General features: G+C 47.0%; 26 non-coding genes across 26 annotated transcripts; all 26 read left to right on the plus strand.

Annotated features, from left to right (window-relative positions):
- The first annotated feature begins 331 nt into the window (after window positions 1-331).
- Window positions 332-404, plus strand: Trnak-cuu (transfer RNA lysine (anticodon CUU)). The gene has a single exon. It is a non-coding gene; the product is annotated as a tRNA-Lys (tRNA).
- A 321-nt stretch (window positions 405-725) lies between these two features.
- Trnat-agu (transfer RNA threonine (anticodon AGU)) lies at window positions 726-797 on the plus strand. Its single transcript has one exon. It is a non-coding gene; the product is annotated as a tRNA-Thr (tRNA).
- Window positions 798-1,341: 544 nt separating this feature from the next.
- Window positions 1,342-1,414, plus strand: Trnar-ucg (transfer RNA arginine (anticodon UCG)). Its single transcript has one exon. It is a non-coding gene; the product is annotated as a tRNA-Arg (tRNA).
- A 439-nt stretch (window positions 1,415-1,853) lies between these two features.
- Window positions 1,854-1,926, plus strand: Trnak-cuu (transfer RNA lysine (anticodon CUU)). The gene has a single exon. It is a non-coding gene; the product is annotated as a tRNA-Lys (tRNA).
- Window positions 1,927-2,247: 321 nt separating this feature from the next.
- On the plus strand, window positions 2,248-2,319 carry Trnat-agu (transfer RNA threonine (anticodon AGU)). The gene has a single exon. It is a non-coding gene; the product is annotated as a tRNA-Thr (tRNA).
- A 544-nt stretch (window positions 2,320-2,863) lies between these two features.
- On the plus strand, window positions 2,864-2,936 carry Trnar-ucg (transfer RNA arginine (anticodon UCG)). Its single transcript has one exon. It is a non-coding gene; the product is annotated as a tRNA-Arg (tRNA).
- Window positions 2,937-3,375: 439 nt separating this feature from the next.
- Trnak-cuu (transfer RNA lysine (anticodon CUU)) lies at window positions 3,376-3,448 on the plus strand. Its single transcript has one exon. It is a non-coding gene; the product is annotated as a tRNA-Lys (tRNA).
- Window positions 3,449-3,769: 321 nt separating this feature from the next.
- On the plus strand, window positions 3,770-3,841 carry Trnat-agu (transfer RNA threonine (anticodon AGU)). Its single transcript has one exon. It is a non-coding gene; the product is annotated as a tRNA-Thr (tRNA).
- A 544-nt stretch (window positions 3,842-4,385) lies between these two features.
- On the plus strand, window positions 4,386-4,458 carry Trnar-ucg (transfer RNA arginine (anticodon UCG)). Its single transcript has one exon. It is a non-coding gene; the product is annotated as a tRNA-Arg (tRNA).
- A 440-nt stretch (window positions 4,459-4,898) lies between these two features.
- Trnak-cuu (transfer RNA lysine (anticodon CUU)) lies at window positions 4,899-4,971 on the plus strand. The gene has a single exon. It is a non-coding gene; the product is annotated as a tRNA-Lys (tRNA).
- A 321-nt stretch (window positions 4,972-5,292) lies between these two features.
- Trnat-agu (transfer RNA threonine (anticodon AGU)) lies at window positions 5,293-5,364 on the plus strand. The gene has a single exon. It is a non-coding gene; the product is annotated as a tRNA-Thr (tRNA).
- Window positions 5,365-5,908: 544 nt separating this feature from the next.
- On the plus strand, window positions 5,909-5,981 carry Trnar-ucg (transfer RNA arginine (anticodon UCG)). The gene has a single exon. It is a non-coding gene; the product is annotated as a tRNA-Arg (tRNA).
- A 440-nt stretch (window positions 5,982-6,421) lies between these two features.
- Trnak-cuu (transfer RNA lysine (anticodon CUU)) lies at window positions 6,422-6,494 on the plus strand. The gene has a single exon. It is a non-coding gene; the product is annotated as a tRNA-Lys (tRNA).
- A 408-nt stretch (window positions 6,495-6,902) lies between these two features.
- Trnar-ucg (transfer RNA arginine (anticodon UCG)) lies at window positions 6,903-6,975 on the plus strand. The gene has a single exon. It is a non-coding gene; the product is annotated as a tRNA-Arg (tRNA).
- A 440-nt stretch (window positions 6,976-7,415) lies between these two features.
- Window positions 7,416-7,488, plus strand: Trnak-cuu (transfer RNA lysine (anticodon CUU)). The gene has a single exon. It is a non-coding gene; the product is annotated as a tRNA-Lys (tRNA).
- A 321-nt stretch (window positions 7,489-7,809) lies between these two features.
- On the plus strand, window positions 7,810-7,881 carry Trnat-agu (transfer RNA threonine (anticodon AGU)). The gene has a single exon. It is a non-coding gene; the product is annotated as a tRNA-Thr (tRNA).
- Window positions 7,882-8,431: 550 nt separating this feature from the next.
- Window positions 8,432-8,504, plus strand: Trnar-ucg (transfer RNA arginine (anticodon UCG)). The gene has a single exon. It is a non-coding gene; the product is annotated as a tRNA-Arg (tRNA).
- Window positions 8,505-8,944: 440 nt separating this feature from the next.
- Window positions 8,945-9,017, plus strand: Trnak-cuu (transfer RNA lysine (anticodon CUU)). The gene has a single exon. It is a non-coding gene; the product is annotated as a tRNA-Lys (tRNA).
- A 321-nt stretch (window positions 9,018-9,338) lies between these two features.
- Trnat-agu (transfer RNA threonine (anticodon AGU)) lies at window positions 9,339-9,410 on the plus strand. The gene has a single exon. It is a non-coding gene; the product is annotated as a tRNA-Thr (tRNA).
- Window positions 9,411-9,954: 544 nt separating this feature from the next.
- Trnar-ucg (transfer RNA arginine (anticodon UCG)) lies at window positions 9,955-10,027 on the plus strand. Its single transcript has one exon. It is a non-coding gene; the product is annotated as a tRNA-Arg (tRNA).
- A 440-nt stretch (window positions 10,028-10,467) lies between these two features.
- Window positions 10,468-10,540, plus strand: Trnak-cuu (transfer RNA lysine (anticodon CUU)). Its single transcript has one exon. It is a non-coding gene; the product is annotated as a tRNA-Lys (tRNA).
- Window positions 10,541-10,861: 321 nt separating this feature from the next.
- On the plus strand, window positions 10,862-10,933 carry Trnat-agu (transfer RNA threonine (anticodon AGU)). The gene has a single exon. It is a non-coding gene; the product is annotated as a tRNA-Thr (tRNA).
- A 6,635-nt stretch (window positions 10,934-17,568) lies between these two features.
- Window positions 17,569-17,641, plus strand: Trnak-cuu (transfer RNA lysine (anticodon CUU)). The gene has a single exon. It is a non-coding gene; the product is annotated as a tRNA-Lys (tRNA).
- Window positions 17,642-17,962: 321 nt separating this feature from the next.
- Trnat-agu (transfer RNA threonine (anticodon AGU)) lies at window positions 17,963-18,034 on the plus strand. The gene has a single exon. It is a non-coding gene; the product is annotated as a tRNA-Thr (tRNA).
- Window positions 18,035-18,578: 544 nt separating this feature from the next.
- On the plus strand, window positions 18,579-18,651 carry Trnar-ucg (transfer RNA arginine (anticodon UCG)). The gene has a single exon. It is a non-coding gene; the product is annotated as a tRNA-Arg (tRNA).
- Window positions 18,652-19,091: 440 nt separating this feature from the next.
- On the plus strand, window positions 19,092-19,164 carry Trnak-cuu (transfer RNA lysine (anticodon CUU)). The gene has a single exon. It is a non-coding gene; the product is annotated as a tRNA-Lys (tRNA).
- The last annotated feature ends 44 nt before the right edge of the window (window positions 19,165-19,208 follow it).

Below are 19,208 nucleotides of genomic sequence, written 5' to 3' on the forward strand. Positions count from 1 at the left end.
CTACCTGAAGCACAAGCAAGTCGAGGGTGATCTGTAGCGAAATTTTCGGCACAGTGCCGTTCAGGAGAGTTTTTGTTGGAACCACTGTATCTGATTCAGGACCAAAGGGCTACGCCACAGGCGTCTGCGCACAGTCGAGCATGTGTGTTGAATAATGGTGCTGATAGCCACGTATCATTTCAAGCAGATTTGATGCCTTTCGGAGACAATTTTTCATTGAATAGGATTGTAGCTGATTTGTGGCAGCAGGAAATAAGCTGTCGTCAAAAGAATCTTCAATAGATGGTCGCAAGTCAAATCAGTATTGTATGGCTCGTAACGCGTGCGTGCAGCCCGGCTAGCTCAGTCGGTAGAGCATGAGACTCTTAATCTCAGGGTCGTGGGTTTGAGCCCCACGCTGGGCGGCGCAAAATTTTGTGTCTACGCGGATCCAACATGCGCCCCTCTCGTGAGCCTTGCGTAATGAACGTAACGGGTTACGACGATGCCTAGCTTCGTATGAATATCAGAGGAACGGTATTTGAAGCTGAAAGTAACTCTGAAATGAAATAAATGTGTTGTATTGGAATTTTAGGTGTACATCCATATCGTGTGAGATGTGTAGGAAAGCAGCAGCTGTGCTAACTAAATGCAAATAATGGTCGCTCATGCGGTGCGTTTCGAGCTGAATGGCTCCGATTCACTAGTCTGTAAGAAGAAAGTAGCCGAAAAGTGCGCTAGGAGGCGCCTCCTTAGCTCAGTGGCAGAGCGCTTGTCTAGTAAACCAGAGGTCGTGAGTTCGATCCTCCCAGGAGGCAAATGAATTTTGTAACAGCCCCTCCCACCGTGGCCCTTTCGAAAAAAGCGGTCAAGGATAAAAAAAATTATGAATGGGTGCGGTATTTAAGAAATGCTCTCGCAAATGAATAGTGTGAATGGTGCTATTAAAGTGGGCACCAGAAACTGCTGCTTTTGGCAGTCTCCGGAGAATGCCGACGTGAAATACTTAGTTCTTGTGATGTATTTTCTACCCCTGATAAAGACCCTCGCGATTGTCGTCGTCGTCGGCGGCGCCGCCGCCGCTTTGGTAATAGCGACAAGTCGCCATTGTATCACATAGGGTAAGGTACCTTCTGCAAGCAACTGAGATGGCACTAAGCGATTGAAGCTGATTTGCAACCTCTTGTTTGATCAGCGTCATAAGGGCTTGAATGTAACTTGCGATGGGACACAGCCATAAGTAGCGTCGTACTTTTAGTACTGAAATTTGAGATGGAAAACTGCGTCAAAGAGGGAAATTCATTCTGCCAAGCGTACAAATGGCGAAAATGAGGTGTGGGTGGGGAAGTATATTGCGCCAGTGACCGTGTGGCCTAATGGATAAGGCGTCGGACTTCGGATCCGAAGATTGCAGGTTCGAATCCTGTCACGGTCGAGTTTTTCCTGTTCTGCAAAAGATGCATGCTGTTTTACTGTGTTGTTTGAGTACTGCAAAACTAGTTGGAAGTTGCTGCTGTCCGCTTCCTGGCTGCAAAACCGGCGTCTACCTGAAGCACAAGCAAGTCGAGGGTGATCTGTAGCGAAATTTTCGGCACAGTGCCGTTCAGGAGAGTTTTTGTTGGAACCACTGTATCTGATTCAGGACCAAAGGGCTACGCCACAGGCGTCTGCGCACAGTCGAGCATGTGTGTTGAATAATGGTGCTGATAGCCACGTATCATTTCAAGCAGATTTGATGCCTTTCGGAGACAATTTTTCATTGAATAGGATTGTAGCTGATTTGTGGCAGCAGGAAATAAGCTGTCGTCAAAAGAATCTTCAATAGATGGTCGCAAGTCAAATCAGTATTGTATGGCTCGTAACGCGTGCGTGCAGCCCGGCTAGCTCAGTCGGTAGAGCATGAGACTCTTAATCTCAGGGTCGTGGGTTTGAGCCCCACGCTGGGCGGCGCAAAATTTTGTGTCTACGCGGATCCAACATGCGCCCCTCTCGTGAGCCTTGCGTAATGAACGTAACGGGTTACGACGATGCCTAGCTTCGTATGAATATCAGAGGAACGGTATTTGAAGCTGAAAGTAACTCTGAAATGAAATAAATGTGTTGTATTGGAATTTTAGGTGTACATCCATATCGTGTGAGATGTGTAGGAAAGCAGCAGCTGTGCTAACTAAATGCAAATAATGGTCGCTCATGCGGTGCGTTTCGAGCTGAATGGCTCCGATTCACTAGTCTGTAAGAAGAAAGTAGCCGAAAAGTGCGCTAGGAGGCGCCTCCTTAGCTCAGTGGCAGAGCGCTTGTCTAGTAAACCAGAGGTCGTGAGTTCGATCCTCCCAGGAGGCAAATGAATTTTGTAACAGCCCCTCCCACCGTGGCCCTTTCGAAAAAAGCGGTCAAGGATAAAAAAAATTATGAATGGGTGCGGTATTTAAGAAATGCTCTCGCAAATGAATAGTGTGAATGGTGCTATTATAGTGGGCATCAAAATGTGCTGCTTTTGGCAGTCTCCGGAGAATGCCGACGTGAAATACTTAGTTCTTATGATGTATTTTCTACCCCTGATAAAGACCCTCGCGATTGTCGTCGTCGTCGGCGGCGCCGCCGCCGCTTTGGTAATAGCGACAACTCGCCATTGTATCACATAGGGTAAGGTACCTTCTGCAAGCAACTGAGATGGCACTAAGCGATTGAAGCTGATTTGCAACCTCTTGTTTGATCAGCGTCATAAGGGCTTGAATGTAACTTGCGATGGGACACAGCCATAAGTAGCGTCGTACTTTTAGTACTGAAATTTGAGATGGAAAACTGCGTCAAAGAGGGAAATTCATTCTGCCAAGCGTACAAATGGCGAAAATGAGGTGTGGGTGGGGAAGTATATTGCGCCAGTGACCGTGTGGCCTAATGGATAAGGCGTCGGACTTCGGATCCGAAGATTGCAGGTTCGAATCCTGTCCCGGTCGAGTTTTTCCTGTTCTGCAAAAGATGCATGCTGTTTTACTGTGTTGTTTGAGTACTGCAAAACTAGTTGGAAGTTGCTGCTGTCCGCTTCCTGGCTGCAAAACCGGCGTCTACCTGAAGCACAAGCAAGTCGAGGGTGATCTGTAGCGAAATTTTCGGCACAGTGCCGTTCAGGAGAGTTTTTGTTGGAACCACTGTATCTGATTCAAGACCAAAGGGCTACGCCACAGGCGTCTGCGCACAGTCGAGCATGTGTGTTGAATAATGGTGCTGATAGCCACGTATCATTTCAAGCAGATTTGATGCCTTTCGGAGACAATTTTTCAATGAATAGGATTGTAGCTGATTTGTGGCAGCAGGAAATAAGCTGTCGTCAAAAGAATCTTCAATAGATGGTCGCAAGTCCAATCAGTATTGTATGGCTCGTAACGCGTGCGTGCAGCCCGGCTAGCTCAGTCGGTAGAGCATGAGACTCTTAATCTCAGGGTCGTGGGTTTGAGCCCCACGCTGGGCGGCGCAAAATTTTGTGTCTACGCGGATCCAACATGCGCCCCTCTCGTGAGCCTTGCGTAATGAACGTAACGGGTTACGACGATGCCTAGCTTCGTATGAATATCAGAGGAACGGTATTTGAAGCTGAAAGTAACTCTGAAATGAAATAAATGTGTTTTATTGGAATTTTAGGTGTACATCCATATCGTGTGAGATGTGTAGGAAAGCAGCAGCTGTGCTAACTAAATGCAAATAATGGTCGCTCATGCGGTGCGTTTCGAGCTGAATGGCTCCGATTCACTAGTCTGTAAGAAGAAAGTAGCCGAAAAGTGCGCTAGGAGGCGCCTCCTTAGCTCAGTGGCAGAGCGCTTGTCTAGTAAACCAGAGGTCGTGAGTTCGATCCTCCCAGGAGGCAAATGAATTTTGTAACAGCCCCTCCCACCGTGGCCCTTTCGAAAAAAGCGGTCAAGGATAAAAAAAATTATGAATGGGTGCGGTATTTAAGAAATGCTCTCGCAAATGAATAGTGTGAATGGTGCTATTATAGTGGGCATCAAAATGTGCTGCTTTTGGCAGTCTCCGGAGAATGCCGACGTGAAATACTTAGTTCTTATGATGTATTTTCTACCCCTGATAAAGACCCTCGCGATTGTCGTCGTCGTCGGCGGCGCCGCCGCCGCTTTGGTAATAGCGACAACTCGCCATTGTATCACATAGGGTAAGGTACCTTCTGCAAGCAACTGAGATGGCACTAAGCGATTGAAGCTGATTTGCAACCTCTTGTTTGATCAGCGTCATAAGGGCTTGAATGTAACTTGCGATGGGACACAGCCATAAGTAGCGTCGTACTTTTAGTACTGAAATTTGAGATGGAAAACTGCGTCAAAGAGGGAAATTCATTCTGCCAAGCGTACAAATGGCGAAAATGAGGTGTGGGTGGGGAAGTATATTGCGCCAGTGACCGTGTGGCCTAATGGATAAGGCGTCGGACTTCGGATCCGAAGATTGCAGGTTCGAATCCTGTCCCGGTCGAGTTTTTCCTGTTCTGCAAAAGATGCATGCTGTTTTACTGTGTTGTTTGAGTACTGCAAAACTAGTTGGAAGTTGCTGCTGTCCGCTTCCTGGCTGCAAAACCGGCGTCTACCTGAAGCACAAGCAAGTCGAGGGTGATCTGTAGCGAAATTTTCGGCACAGTGCCGTTCAGGAGAGTTTTTGTTGGAACCACTGTATCTGATTCAAGACCAAAGGGCTACGCCACAGGCGTCTGCGCACAGTCGAGCATGTGTGTTGAATAATGGTGCTGATAGCCACGTATCATTTCAAGCAGATTTGATGCCTTTCGGAGACAATTTTTCAATGAATAGGATTGTAGCTGATTTGTGGCAGCAGGAAATAAGCTGTCGTCAAAAGAATCTTCAATAGATGGTCGCAAGTCCAATCAGTATTGTATGGCTCGTAACGCGTTGCGTGCAGCCCGGCTAGCTCAGTCGTTAGAGCATGAGACTCTTAATCTCAGGGTCGTGGGTTCGAGCCCCACGCTGGGCGGCGCAAAATTTTGTGTCTACGCGGATCCAACATGCGCCCCTCTCGTGAGCCTTGCGTAATGAACGTAACGGGTTACGACGATGCCTAGCTTCGTATGAATATCAGAGGAACGGTATTTGAAGCTGAAAGTAACTCTGAAATGAAATAAATGTGTTGTTTTGGAATTTTAGGTGTACATCGATATCGTGTGAGATGTGTAGGAAAGCAGCAGCTGTGCTAACTAAATGCAAATAATGGTCGCTCATGCGGTGCGTTTCGAGCTGAATGGCTCCGATTCACTAGTCTGTAAGAAGAAAGTAGCCGAAAAGTGCGCTAGGAGGCGCCTCCTTAGCTCAGTGGCAGAGCGCTGGTCTAGTAAACCAGAGGTCGTGAGTTCGATCCTCCCAGGAGGCAAATGAATTTTGTAACAGCCCCTCCCATCGTGGCCCTTTCGAAAAAAACGGTCAAGGATAAAAAAAATTATGAATGGGTGCGGTATTTAAGAAATGCTCTCGCAAATGAATAGTGTGAATGGTGCTATTAAAGTGGGCACCAGAAACTGCTGCTTTTGGCAGTCTCCGGAGAATGCCGACGTGAAATACTTAGTTCTTGTGATGTATTTTCTACCCCTGATAAAGACCCTCGCGATTGTCGTCGTCGTCGGCGGCGCCGCCGCCGCTTTGGTAATAGCGACAACTCGCCATTGTATCACATAGGGTAAGGTACCTTCTGCAAGCAACTGAGATGGCACTAAGCGATTGAAGCTGATTTGCAACCTCTTGTTTGATCAGCGTCATAAGGGCTTGAATGTAACTTGCGATGGGACACAGCCATAAGTAGCGTCGTACTTTTAGTACTGAAATTTGCGATGGAAAACTGCGTCAAAGAGGGAAATTCATTCTGCCAAGCGTACAAATGGCGAAAATGAGGTGTGGGTGGGGAAGTATATTGCGCCAGTGACCGTGTGGCCTAATGGATAAGGCGTCGGACTTCGGATCCGAAGATTGCAGGTTCGAATCCTGTCACGGTCGAGTTTTTCCTGTTCTGCAAAAGATGCATGCTGTTTTACTGTGTTGTTTGAGTACTGCAAAACTAGTTGGAAGTTGCTGCTGTCCGCTTCCTGGCTGCAAAACCGGCGTCTACCTGAAGCACAAGCAAGTCGAGTGTGATCTGTAGCGAAATTTTCGGCACAGTGCCGTTCAGGAGAGTTTTTGTTGGAACCACTGTATCTGATTCAGGACCAAAGGGCTACGCCACAGGCGTCTGCGCACAGTCGAGCATGTGTGTTGAATAATGGTGCTGATAGCCACGTATCATTTCAAGCAGATTTGATGCCTTTCGGAGACAATTTTTCAATGAATAGGATTGTAGCTGATTTGTGGCAGCAGGAAATAAGCTGTCGTCAAAAGAATCTTCAATAGATGGTCGCAAGTCCAATCAGTATTGTATGGCTCGTAACGCGTTGCGTGCAGCCCGGCTAGCTCAGTCGTTAGAGCATGAGACTCTTAATCTCAGGGTCGTGGGTTCGAGCCCCACGCTGGGCGGCGCAAAATTTTGTGTCTACGCGGATCCAACATGCGCCCCTCTCGTGAGCCTTGCGTAATGAACGTAACGGGTTACGACGATGCCTAGACCCTCGCGATTGTCGTCGTCGTCGGCGGCGCCGCCGCCGCTTTGGTAATAGCGACAACTCGCCATTGTATCACATAGGGTAAGGTACCTTCTGCAAGCAACTGAGATGGCACTAAGCGATTGAAGCTGATTTGCAACCTCTTGTTTGATCAGCGTCATAAGGGCTTGAATGTAACTTGCGATGGGACACAGCCATAAGTAGCGTCGTACTTTTAGTACTGAAATTTGCGATGGAAAACTGCGTCAAAGAGGGAAATTCATTCTGCCAAGCGTACAAATGGCGAAAATGAGGTGTGGGTGGGGAAGTATATTGCGCCAGTGACCGTGTGGCCTAATGGATAAGGCGTCGGACTTCGGATCCGAAGATTGCAGGTTCGAATCCTGTCACGGTCGAGTTTTTCCTGTTCTGCAAAAGATGCATGCTGTTTTACTGTGTTGTTTGAGTACTGCAAAACTAGTTGGAAGTTGCTGCTGTCCGCTTCCTGGCTGCAAAACCGGCGTCTACCTGAAGCACAAGCAAGTCGAGGGTGATCTGTAGCGAAATTTTCGGCACAGTGCCGTTCAGGAGAGTTTTTGTTGGAACCACTGTATCTGATTCAGGACCAAAGGGCTACGCCACAGGCGTCTGCGCACAGTCGAGCATGTGTGTTGAATAATGGTGCTGATAGCCACGTATCATTTCAAGCAGATTTGATGCCTTTCGGAGACAATTTTTCAATGAATAGGATTGTAGCTGATTTGTGGCAGCAGGAAATAAGCTGTCGTCAAAAGAATCTTCAATAGATGGTCGCAAGTCCAATCAGTATTGTATGGCTCGTAACGCGTTGCGTGCAGCCCGGCTAGCTCAGTCGTTAGAGCATGAGACTCTTAATCTCAGGGTCGTGGGTTCGAGCCCCACAGTGGGCGGCGCAAAATTTTGTGTCTACGCGGATCCAACATGCGCCCCTCTCGTGAGCCTTGCGTAATGAACGTAACGGGTTACGACGATGCCTAGCTTCGTATGAATATCAGAGGAACGGTATTTGAAGCTGAAAGTAACTCTGAAATGAAATAAATGTGTTGTTTTGGAATTTTAGGTGTACATCGATATCGTGTGAGATGTGTAGGAAAGCAGCAGCTGTGCTAACTAAATGCAAATAATGGTCGCTCATGCGGTGCGTTTCGAGCTGAATGGCTCCGATTCACTAGTCTGTAAGAAGAAAGTAGCCGAAAAGTGCGCTAGGAGGCGCCTCCTTAGCTCAGTGGCAGAGCGCTGGTCTAGTAAACCAGAGGTCGTGAGTTCGATCCTCCCAGGAGGCAAATGAATTTTGTAACAGCCCCTCCCATCGTGGCCCTTTCGAAAAAAGCGGTCAAGGATAAAAAAAATTATGAATGGGTGCGGTATTTAAGAAATGCTCTCGCAAATGAATAGTGTGAATGGTGCTATTAAAGTGGGCACCAGAAACTGCTGCTTTTGGCAGTCTCCGGAGAATGCCGACGTGAAATACTTAGTTCTTGTGATGTATTTTCTACCCCTGATAAAGACCCTCGCGATTGTCGTCGTCGTCGTCGGCGGCGGCGCCGCCGCCGCTTTGGTAATAGCGACAACTCGCCATTGTATCACATAGGGTAAGGTACCTTCTGCAAGCAACTGAGATGGCACTAAGCGATTGAAGCTGATTTGCAACCTCTTGTTTGATCAGCGTCATAAGGGCTTGAATGTAACTTGCGATGGGACACAGCCATAAGTAGCGTCGTACTTTTAGTACTGAAATTTGCGATGGAAAACTGCGTCAAAGAGGGAAATTCATTCTGCCAAGCGTACAAATGGCGAAAATGAGGTGTGGGTGGGGAAGTATATTGCGCCAGTGACCGTGTGGCCTAATGGATAAGGCGTCGGACTTCGGATCCGAAGATTGCAGGTTCGAATCCTGTCACGGTCGAGTTTTTCCTGTTCTGCAAAAGATGCATGCTGTTTTACTGTGTTGTTTGAGTACTGCAAAACTAGTTGGAAGTTGCTGCTGTCCGCTTCCTGGCTGCAAAACCGGCGTCTACCTGAAGCACAAGCAAGTCGAGTGTGATCTGTAGCGAAATTTTCGGCACAGTGCCGTTCAGGAGAGTTTTTGTTGGAACCACTGTATCTGATTCAGGACCAAAGGGCTACGCCACAGGCGTCTGCGCACAGTCGAGCATGTGTGTTGAATAATGGTGCTGATAGCCACGTATCATTTCAAGCAGATTTGATGCCTTTCGGAGACAATTTTTCAATGAATAGGATTGTAGCTGATTTGTGGCAGCAGGAAATAAGCTGTCGTCAAAAGAATCTTCAATAGATGGTCGCAAGTCCAATCAGTATTGTATGGCTCGTAACGCGTTGCGTGCAGCCCGGCTAGCTCAGTCGTTAGAGCATGAGACTCTTAATCTCAGGGTCGTGGGTTCGAGCCCCACGCTGGGCGGCGCAAAATTTTGTGTCTACGCGGATCCAACATGCGCCCCTCTCGTGAGCCTTGCGTAATGAACGTAACGGGTTACGACGATGCCTAGCTTCGTATGAATATCAGAGGAACGGTATTTGAAGCTGAAAGTAACTCTGAAATGAAATAAATGTGTTGTTTTGGAATTTTAGGTGTACATCGATATCGTGTGAGATGTGTAGGAAAGCAGCAGCTGTGCTAACTAAATGCAAATAATGGTCGCTCATGCGGTGCGTTTCGAGCTGAATGGCTCCGATTCACTAGTCTGTAAGAAGAAAGTAGCCGAAAAGTGCGCTAGGAGGCGCCTCCTTAGCTCAGTGGCAGAGCGCTGGTCTAGTAAACCAGAGGTCGTGAGTTCGATCCTCCCAGGAGGCAAATGAATTTTGTAACAGCCCCTCCCATCGTGGCCCTTTCGAAAAAAGCGGTCAAGGATAAAAAAAATTATGAATGGGTGCGGTATTTAAGAAATGCTCTCGCAAATGAATAGTGTGAATGGTGCTATTAAAGTGGGCACCAGAAACTGCTGCTTTTGGCAGTCTCCGGAGAATGCCGACGTGAAATACTTAGTTCTTGTGATGTATTTTCTACCCCTGATAAAGACCCTCGCGATTGTCGTCGTCGTCGGCGGCGCCGCCGCCGCTTTGGTAATAGCGACAACTCGCCATTGTATCACATAGGGTAAGGTACCTTCTGCAAGCAACTGAGATGGCACTAAGCGATTGAAGCTGATTTGCAACCTCTTGTTTGATCAGCGTCATAAGGGCTTGAATGTAACTTGCGATGGGACACAGCCATAAGTGGCGTCGTACTTTTAGTACTGAAATTTGAGACGTAGAACTGCGTCAAAGAGGGAAATTCATTCTGCCAAGTGTACAAATGGCGAAAATGAGGTGTGGGTGGGGAAGTATACTGCGCCAGTGACCGTGTGGCCTAATGGGTAAGGCGTCGGACTTCGGATCCAAAGGTTGCAGGTTTGAATCCTGTTACGGTCGAGTTTTTCCTGTTCTGCAAAAGATGCATGCTGTTTTACTGTGTTGTTTGAGTACTGCAAAACTAGTTGGAAGTTGCTGCTGTCCGCTTCCTGGCTGCAAAACCGGCGTCTACCTGAAGCACAAGCAAGTCAAGGGTGATCTGTAGCGAAATTTTCGGCACAGTGCCGTTCAGGAGAGTTTTTGTTGGAACTACTGCATCTGATTCAGGACCCAAGGGCTACGCCACAGGCGTCTGCGCACAGTCGAGCATGTGTGTTGAATAATGGTGCTGATAGCCACGTATCATTTCAAGCAGATTTGATGCCTTTCGGAGACAATTTTTCATTGAATAGGATTGTAGCTGATTTGTGGCAGCAGGAAATAAGCTGTAGTCAAAAGAATCTTCAATAGATGGTCGCAGGTCAAATCAGTATTGTATGGCTCGTAACGCGTTGCGTGCAGCCCGGCTAGCTCAGTCGGTAGAGCATGAGACTCTTAATCTCAGGGTCGTGGGTTCGAGCCTCACGTTGGGCGGCGCAAAATTTTGTGTCTACGCGGATCCAACATGCGCCCCTCTCGTGAGCCTTGCGTAATGAACGTAACGGGTTATGACGATGCCTAGCTTCGTATGAATATCAGAGGAACGGTATTTGAAGCTGAAAGTAACTCTGAAATGAAATAAATGTGTTGTTTTGGAATTTTAGGTGTACATCGATATCGTGTGAGATGTGTAGGAAAGCAGCAGCTGTGCTAACTAAATGCAAATAATGGTCGCTCATGCGGTGCGTTTCGAGCTGAATGGCTCCGATTCACTAGTCTGTAAGAAGAAAGTAGCCGAAAAGTGCGCTAGGAGGCGCCTCCTTAGCTCAGTGGCAGAGCGCTGGTCTAGTAAACCAGAGGTCGTGAGTTCGATCCTCACAGGAGACAAATGAATTTTGTAACAGCCCCTCCCACCGTGGCCCTTTCGAAAAAAGCGGTCAAGGATAAAAAAAATTATGAATGGGTGCGGTATTTAAGAAATGCTCTCGCAAATGAATAGTGTGAATGGTGCTATTGAAGTGGGCACCAGAAACTGCTGCTTTAGGCAGTCTCCGGAGAATGCCGACGTGAAATACTTAGTTCTTGTGATGTATTTTCTACCCCTGATAAAGACCCTCGCGATTGTCGTCGTCGTCGGCGGCGGCGGCGGCGCCGCCGCCGCTTTGGTAATAACGACAACTCGCCATTGTATCACATAGGGTGAGGTACCTTCTGCAAGCGACTGAGATGGCACTAAACGATTGAAGCTGATTTGCCACCTCTTGTTTGATCAGCGTCATAAGGGCTTGAATGTAACTTGCGATGGGACACAGCAAGAAGTAGCGTCGTACTTTTAGTACTGAAATTTGAGATGGAGTACTGCGTCAAAGAGGGAAATTCATTCTGCCAAGTGTACAAATGGCGAAAATGAGGTGTGGGTGGGGAAGTATATTGCGCCAGTGACCGTGTGGCCTAATGGACATTCCGGCTTTCGCTGTCGCCGCGGTCGGACGTGCCAGCTGGCTGCTCCGCGTCGTCGGTGTCGTTGCCAGTTTTTTTCTGTTTGCCGTTGTGTGTTTTTGTGTTCCGAGTGATTCACGTGCATTGTACTTTTTTTTTTTTGTGGTCGTCCTTTTCGTTAGCAACTTGCCGATCTTGTACGGGATTGGGACTTGACCGGATTCCATACAGCTGCAGCGCCATGTCTACCACCATCCGGAAAAACACCCTGGTTTTCGGCTTTGACAAGGATACCCGCCGAGTGCAACCGACCGCCCTCGAGATTCATGACTGGCTAACCGAGGTAATAGGCATCACTTCTGATTCTGTGCACACCACCCAGCTAGATTCTGATCGTTATTGCGTGTTTGTCAAGTTTCTCAGTCCAGTAGCAGTTGATCGACTTATTGAAAAAATCGGCAAACAAGTCCCTTTTGTTCATCGCGACGGCACCACTAGTATGGTTACTGTAACACGTGCCGATACCTCGATTCAGACAGTTCGAGTACTTAACTTGCCCATAGAGATTGACAATGCTAAAATTAAAGATGCACTTTCTAAGTTTGGTGAGGTTAAAGAAATTGTCAACGAAAAGTGGTCGTCTCGCTACAAATTACAATGTTTCAATGGGATTAGATCTGTGGACATGGAAGTAAAAATGAACATTCCTTCTCACATTACGGTTGATGGTTATAAGGCTCACATTATATATTCTGGTCAAGCCCCCACCTGCCATATCTGCAATGAACTAGGCCATCTTCGCCAGGACTGCCCCCGCCCAGTTTTTGTCTTAAAAAATAATCTCCAGCCGCGGCGTAGATTAACACTTAACGAGGTAATGGCAGTAGATACTTCTGGTTCTTCTGCACCCCCTGATGTTGATGCTCCCCAGGCAACTACCTCCGAGACCCCGCCCATAACCGCTGATGCGTTTCCACCACTCGTAGGACGGCAAACTGCTGCGCCAGTTTGTCTTGAAAGTGAATCTCAGCAAAAGAAAAGGCCGCTGGAACGTAGTGATGAGCATTCCGATGAGGAAGTATCTCCCGCGACTCCTGCAGCCCGGAAACCAAAACCATCAACCGCGGAGGATTTAGTACCAGATGATGTTATGCGGGTCGATTTTGAAGCCAGTGCGGATGGACTTGAGGGGATGCCGAATTCTGAGACGCCGGGTCATGAACAGGAACCTCCAATTTTGAGTGCCGCGCCCGAAGGACAACAGCCGCTACAACGCGCACACAGTGAGGAAGTGTTGTGTCAACAACGCGCTACAGCTGACGCCCGACAACAAGTTTCGGGCGGAAGTAAACAAGTGCAAGTGTTTACCAACCTGCCAGCTGCTGGCGGCAGTGCTGCGACAACGACACGACCGCGTCTCAAAGAATCCACAAAAATTTCGGGACCTCAAAACGCCCCACGACGAAGGCTCAATCCACAGCCAAATCTCTCCGCTCCTCGCAACAAGGGAAATTCCACTTCCTCGCAAGCGGATGTAGTACCCCGAAATATTAGTTATGAAATTGTGAGGGAACGATCCGGAGATGACAACAGCAAAGAACTCGGCGAAGCCCATCCTCCACAGTAGTAATTCCGTTGGTACAAGGCTCGTTCCATGCTGTCGCCTACGGTTGCAAAGCTTCTTTGTGTTTTTTTCTGTCCTTTTCTCCGGTTATGGTTCACAGCATTCACTGTGTCGTTTTTGCTACAACCGGCTTAGTGTATCACTTGTTATCGTTTTTATTTTCCTTCTTGATCTAATAATCCTCTCATGGCTGCTCACATTATACCTTTTTTAATTCTGCAGCCGGCACTCTTGAGCTCGATGCCATCGTTTTGTTATACTTTTACATCTCATTACCTATATGCTACAGGCCTATACTATCACCTCCCTTAATATCAATAGGATTACGTCAGAGTTAAAACTTGCTTTATTAAAACAATTTTTGTTTGACTCTGGTACAGATATTGCCATTTTACAGGAGGTTGCAACATGGCAACTTAACATTCCCGGCTATGTTGCAATACTCAATTTCGCTCCTGAATTCAGTGCTGGCACAGCGATTTTAGTTAGGGAAGGAATACCTATAACCGATGTCGAAAAGTTAGACTCTGGACGGGGCATAGGCGTGAATATCTTGGGCGTCAGTGTAATCAACCTGTATGCACCATCTGGAAGTACACGGCGCGCTGACAGATCGAAGTTTTTTAAGGAGGATATCATTTACTTACTGCGGAGAGACTCGCCAAACTTGATCATTGCCGGCGATTTTAATTGTGTATTGCACCATAAATATCAATCCCCCAATTTTAATTATTCCCCTGAATTAAACTTTCTTGTTTCCCAAATGAAACTGAGGGACGCGTGGGAAGTTAAGTATCCCACGCTTGTGAAATACACGCACATTTCACATAATTCCAGTAGCAGGATTGATAGAATCTATATGTCAAGTCACATAGTGAGGAATTTGCTACAAGTGGAAATCACTCCAGTCAGCTTCTCTGATCACTGTAGTGTGAGTGCCTGCATAAACTTAGACCGGCAACCAACTCACTGGTTTAGGAATCAGTGGAGCATGAATGTCGGCCTTTTAACAGACGACAAGCTCGAGGTCGAATTAAAGACAGCTTGGGAAATTTGCTTGCGCTCTGTACACAACTTTCCGAGTGTCTTGGAGTGGTGGACCCGCAAGGCGAAGCCCAAATTACGGAAAGTAATTATATCTTATAGTATAGAGAGATCTCGGGCAGTTCACCGTACAATGGAATTTTACTACATGGTCTTAAGGGATTTGTATGATCAGGCAGATGGCTCAGACAGGCGCCTGTCCGACATCAAGAAAATTAAAGCGACATTATTAAGCTTAAAGAGAAAACAACTGGAGGGTCTTAAACTTAAGTCAAAAGCCAGATCCGTTAGCGAGGACGAAACGGCTGCGTTATATCATCTGATTAAACATCGCAAGAACCGACGACGGATATTCATGGACGAACTTAAATTAGAAAACGGTACTGTCCTCACTGTGCAAAACGAGATCATCAGAGAAATCCACAGGTATTACAGTGCCCTGTATGAGGCAGAAGCAACGCAAGAGGACGATTTGGATGAGTTATTTGCGTTTACAACCTCCACAATTACTGCCGACGACAACGCCAGCTTATTTTCAGCTTTTAGTCCAGATGAAGTCCTTGAAATAATTCGCGGCTCCCCTAAAAGTAAATCGCCGGGCCCTGATGGCCTTCCGGTCGAATTCTATCAACGATATTGGAGTATCATAGGTGATAAGTTGACACAAGCCGTTAACGACGTACTGCGGGGAAAGTTTGTACCATCAGAACTTAAAGAATGTAAAATCGTGTTGATTCCTAAAAATAAGGGATGTAAAAAGATTAACAACTTCCGGCCGATTTCTCTTCTTAATTCAGATTATAAGATTATTGCGAGAGCTTTAAACAATCGAATGATGCCGTTGACCGCAAACATAATTGGGCAACAGCAAACTTGTGCTTATAGGCGATCAATATTTCAGACTACAGCACAATATAGAGATATCGTCGCTCTGTCGTCTGCCAGCACCATTAATTGCGGCCTCCTTTTTCTCGATTTTTATAAAGCATTTGATAGTGTCAGCCATAAATACCTCTTCGAAACGATGCGGAGGATGGGCTTCGGGCATGACTCCATCGCTGTCGTGCGCAATATGATCACTGGTCTGGCCGCCACGATCTCCGTTAACTGCCAGCTCACAAGACCAATTACCATCGCAAGGGGTGTCCCCCAAGGAAGCCCCCTTTCCATGTTGCTCTTTGTCATCTCCCTAGAACCATTGCTGCGGCTAGTACATGAGCACATGACGGGCATAACGATCGCCGGGAAGAAAACTGCTGTTGGGGCATATGCTGATGATGTCGGCATCGTCGTGAGGAACAGGGATGATGTGATTGTACTGGAGGCAGACCTCAGGCGCTATTGTTCCGCTTCTGGCGCAAAAATGAATGAAACTAAAAGCAAATTTCTACGTATAAGGGGACTTGACGATGTCGGCCTAGAATGGGCTACCCATGTTACGGAACACAAATCTCTTGGGACGATACTGACGGTCCCTCCACAAAGGATGATAACGGTAAATTGGCGGGATGTCTTGTTCAAAGTCAAGGGTGCTTTAATAGATAACGTTTATCGCAGTATGGACCAAATTCAGAGGGTTAAATTTATAAATACATGTATCCTGTCGCGAGCATATTATGTGGCACAGGTCTTTCCAATCCCCACTGTCATAGCCAAACAGATAATGAGCCAGTTGACCAATTTTCTGTGGCGGGGGGAAATATTTCGAGTTGACGTGAAGACTGTGACCCTCGACCCTCTGCATGGCGGTCTGGGTCTGACCGATCTGAACGCCAAAGCAATGGCTTTGTACATTAAACGGATGACATCCTTAATCCAAAACTACTCTGACACCCTTACGGCAAAGTTGTTTGAGGCAGTCGCGCCGAAAAGCGTAGAACCGCCCATCAATGTGCAGACGATCGACTACCAGCTCTCCCACATCCGCACATATTATCTGGAAAAGAGCTACTTGAGCGAGGTCCTTCTCCAACATCGACCTTTAACCGCCAAGGACATTCTGGAGCACAGGAAACAATATGAGGGCAAGAACAAAATCGAACAAAAGCACACTGGAGTCAATTGGGATGTCCTGTGGGCGAACATCAGCAGCAGTGTACTTCCGTCTTTGGTCAGGTCGACATGGTACAAAACGGTTAACAACATTATCAGCACAAATGAGCGCCTGCATGCGATTGGGCTAAGCGACACAGCCCATTGTCCAGATTGTCACCAAGTGGATACTGTTCCCCACAGATATACTTGCAGTCACCGCATGCGCAATTGGCAATGGGTTCGTCAAAAAGTCGCCCTTATAACTCGGACTTCTGAAAATAACATCGACACGAACTTACTGCACAGACCAGACGTCAAATATTTTCCGCCAACTAAAAATTATGCTGTCATGTGGCTGTTGGGCCAATATACAAGTCATGTCTTCAATCGGCTGACGGGCGAAGAGTACAGCGAGTTTCAGTTACACATGGAAACGGAATATACTAAAATTAGAAACTACGCGGATCACCGTCGCAAGTACGGTAATATGCTTCATATTGCATTCACTAGAACAGGTATTGGATAGCTGTTCGAGCTCTGAAACCTTCACCCGTTAATGTATCAACCGAATGATCTGGCTCCAGTCCCATATTGATGCTTTTCCAATATATAAATAAATAAATAAATACATAAATAAATGATAAAAAAAATTAAGGCACAAAAAATAAAAAAAAAAAATCAATATTCCTTTACAATCAATGTGAGTGATGACGGGTATGGGGGCGGCACCGTGGCCAGGCCTCTGACTAATTGACCCCTGCCCACCTTGTCGCCATCTGCCTGCCCCGCTCAATTTAAAAAAAAAAAAAAAAAGTTGGTAGAGCACTTGCCCGCGAAAGGCAAAGGTCCCGAGTTCGAGTCTAAAAAAAAAAAAAAAAAAAAAAGGGATAAGGCGTCGGACTTCGGATCCGAAGATTGCAGGTTCGAATCCTGTCACGGTCGAGTTTTTCCTGTTCTGCAAAAGATGCATGCTGTTTTACTGTGTTGTTTGAGTACTGCAAAACTAGTTGGAAGTTGCTGCTGTCCGCTTCCTGGCTGCAAAACCGGCGTCTACCTGAAGCACAAGCAAGTCGAGGGTGATCTGTAGCGAAATTTTCGGCACAGTGCCGTTCAGGAGAGTTTTTGTTGGAACCACTGTATCTGATTCAGGACCAAAGGGCTACGCCACAGGCGTCTGCGCACAGTCGAGCATGTGTGTTGAATAATGGTGCTGATAGCCACGTATCATTTCAAGCAGATTTGATGCCTTTCGGAGACAATTTTTCATTGAATAGGATTGTAGCTGATTTGTGGCAGCAGGAAATAAGCTGTCGTCAAAAGAATCTTCAATAGATGGTCGCAAGTCAAATCAGTATTGTATGGCTCGTAACGCGTGCGTGCAGCCCGGCTAGCTCAGTCGGTAGAGCATGAGACTCTTAATCTCAGGGTCGTGGGTTTGAGCCCCACGCTGGGCGGCGCAAAATTTTGTGTCTACGCGGATCCAACATGCGCCCCTCTCGTGAGCCTTGCGTAATGAACGTAACGGGTTACGACGATGCCTAGCTTCGTATGAATATCAGAGGAACGGTATTTGAAGCTGAAAGTAACTCTGAAATGAAATAAATGTGTTGTATTGGAATTTTAGGTGTACATCCATATCGTGTGAGATGTGTAGGAAAGCAGCAGCTGTGCTAACTAAATGCAAATAATGGTCGCTCATGCGGTGCGTTTCGAGCTGAATGGCTCCGATTCACTAGTCTGTAAGAAGAAAGTAGCCGAAAAGTGCGCTAGGAGGCGCCTCCTTAGCTCAGTGGCAGAGCGCTTGTCTAGTAAACCAGAGGTCGTGAGTTCGATCCTCCCAGGAGGCAAATGAATTTTGTAACAGCCCCTCCCACCGTGGCCCTTTCGAAAAAAGCGGTCAAGGATAAAAAAAATTATGAATGGGTGCGGTATTTAAGAAATGCTCTCGCAAATGAATAGTGTGAATGGTGCTATTATAGTGGGCATCAAAATGTGCTGCTTTTGGCAGTCTCCGGAGAATGCCGACGTGAAATACTTAGTTCTTATGATGTATTTTCTACCCCTGATAAAGACCCTCGCGATTGTCGTCGTCGTCGGCGGCGCCGCCGCCGCTTTGGTAATAGCGACAACTCGCCATTGTATCACATAGGGTAAGGTACCTTCTGCAAGCAACTGAGATGGCACTAAGCGATTGAAGCTGATTTGCAACCTCTTGTTTGATCAGCGTCATAAGGGCTTGAATGTAACTTGCGATGGGACACAGCCATAAGTAGCGTCGTACTTTTAGTACTGAAATTTGCGATGGAAAACTGCGTCAAAGAGGGAAATTCATTCTGCCAAGCGTACAAATGGCGAAAATGAGGTGTGGGTGGGGAAGTATATTGCGCCAGTGACCGTGTGGCCTAATGGATAAGGCGTCGGACTTCGGATCCGAAGATTGCAGGTTCGAATCCTGTCACGGTCGAGTTTTTCCTGTTCTGCAAAAGATGCATGCTGTTTTACTGTGTTGTTTGAGTACTGCAAAACTAGTTGGAAGTTGCTGCTGTCCGCTTCCTGGCTGCAAAACCGGCGTCTACCTGAAGCACAAGCAAGTCGAGTGTGATCTGTAGCGAAATTTTCGGCACAGTGCCGTTCAGGAGAGTTTTTGTTGGAACCACTGTATCTGATTCAGGACCAAAGGGCTACGCCACAGGCGTCTGCGCACAGTCGAGCATGTGTGTTGAATAATGGTGCTGATAGCCACGTATCATTTCAAGCAGATTTGATGCCTTTCGGAGACAATTTTTCAATGAATAGGATTGTAGCTGATTTGTGGCAGCAGGAAATAAGCTGTCGTCAAAAGAATCTTCAATAGATGGTCGCAAGTCCAATCAGTATTGTATGGCTCGTAACGCGTTGCGTGCAGCCCGGCTAGCTCAGTCGTTAGAGCATGAGACTCTTAATCTCAGGGTCGTGGGTTCGAGCCCCACAGTGGGCGGCGCAAAATTTTGTGTCTACGCGGATCCAACATGCGCCCCTCTC

Source organism: Schistocerca cancellata, chromosome 8 (genome assembly GCF_023864275.1).
Source record: "Schistocerca cancellata isolate TAMUIC-IGC-003103 chromosome 8, iqSchCanc2.1, whole genome shotgun sequence".
Taxonomy (NCBI): domain Eukaryota; kingdom Metazoa; phylum Arthropoda; class Insecta; order Orthoptera; family Acrididae; genus Schistocerca; species Schistocerca cancellata.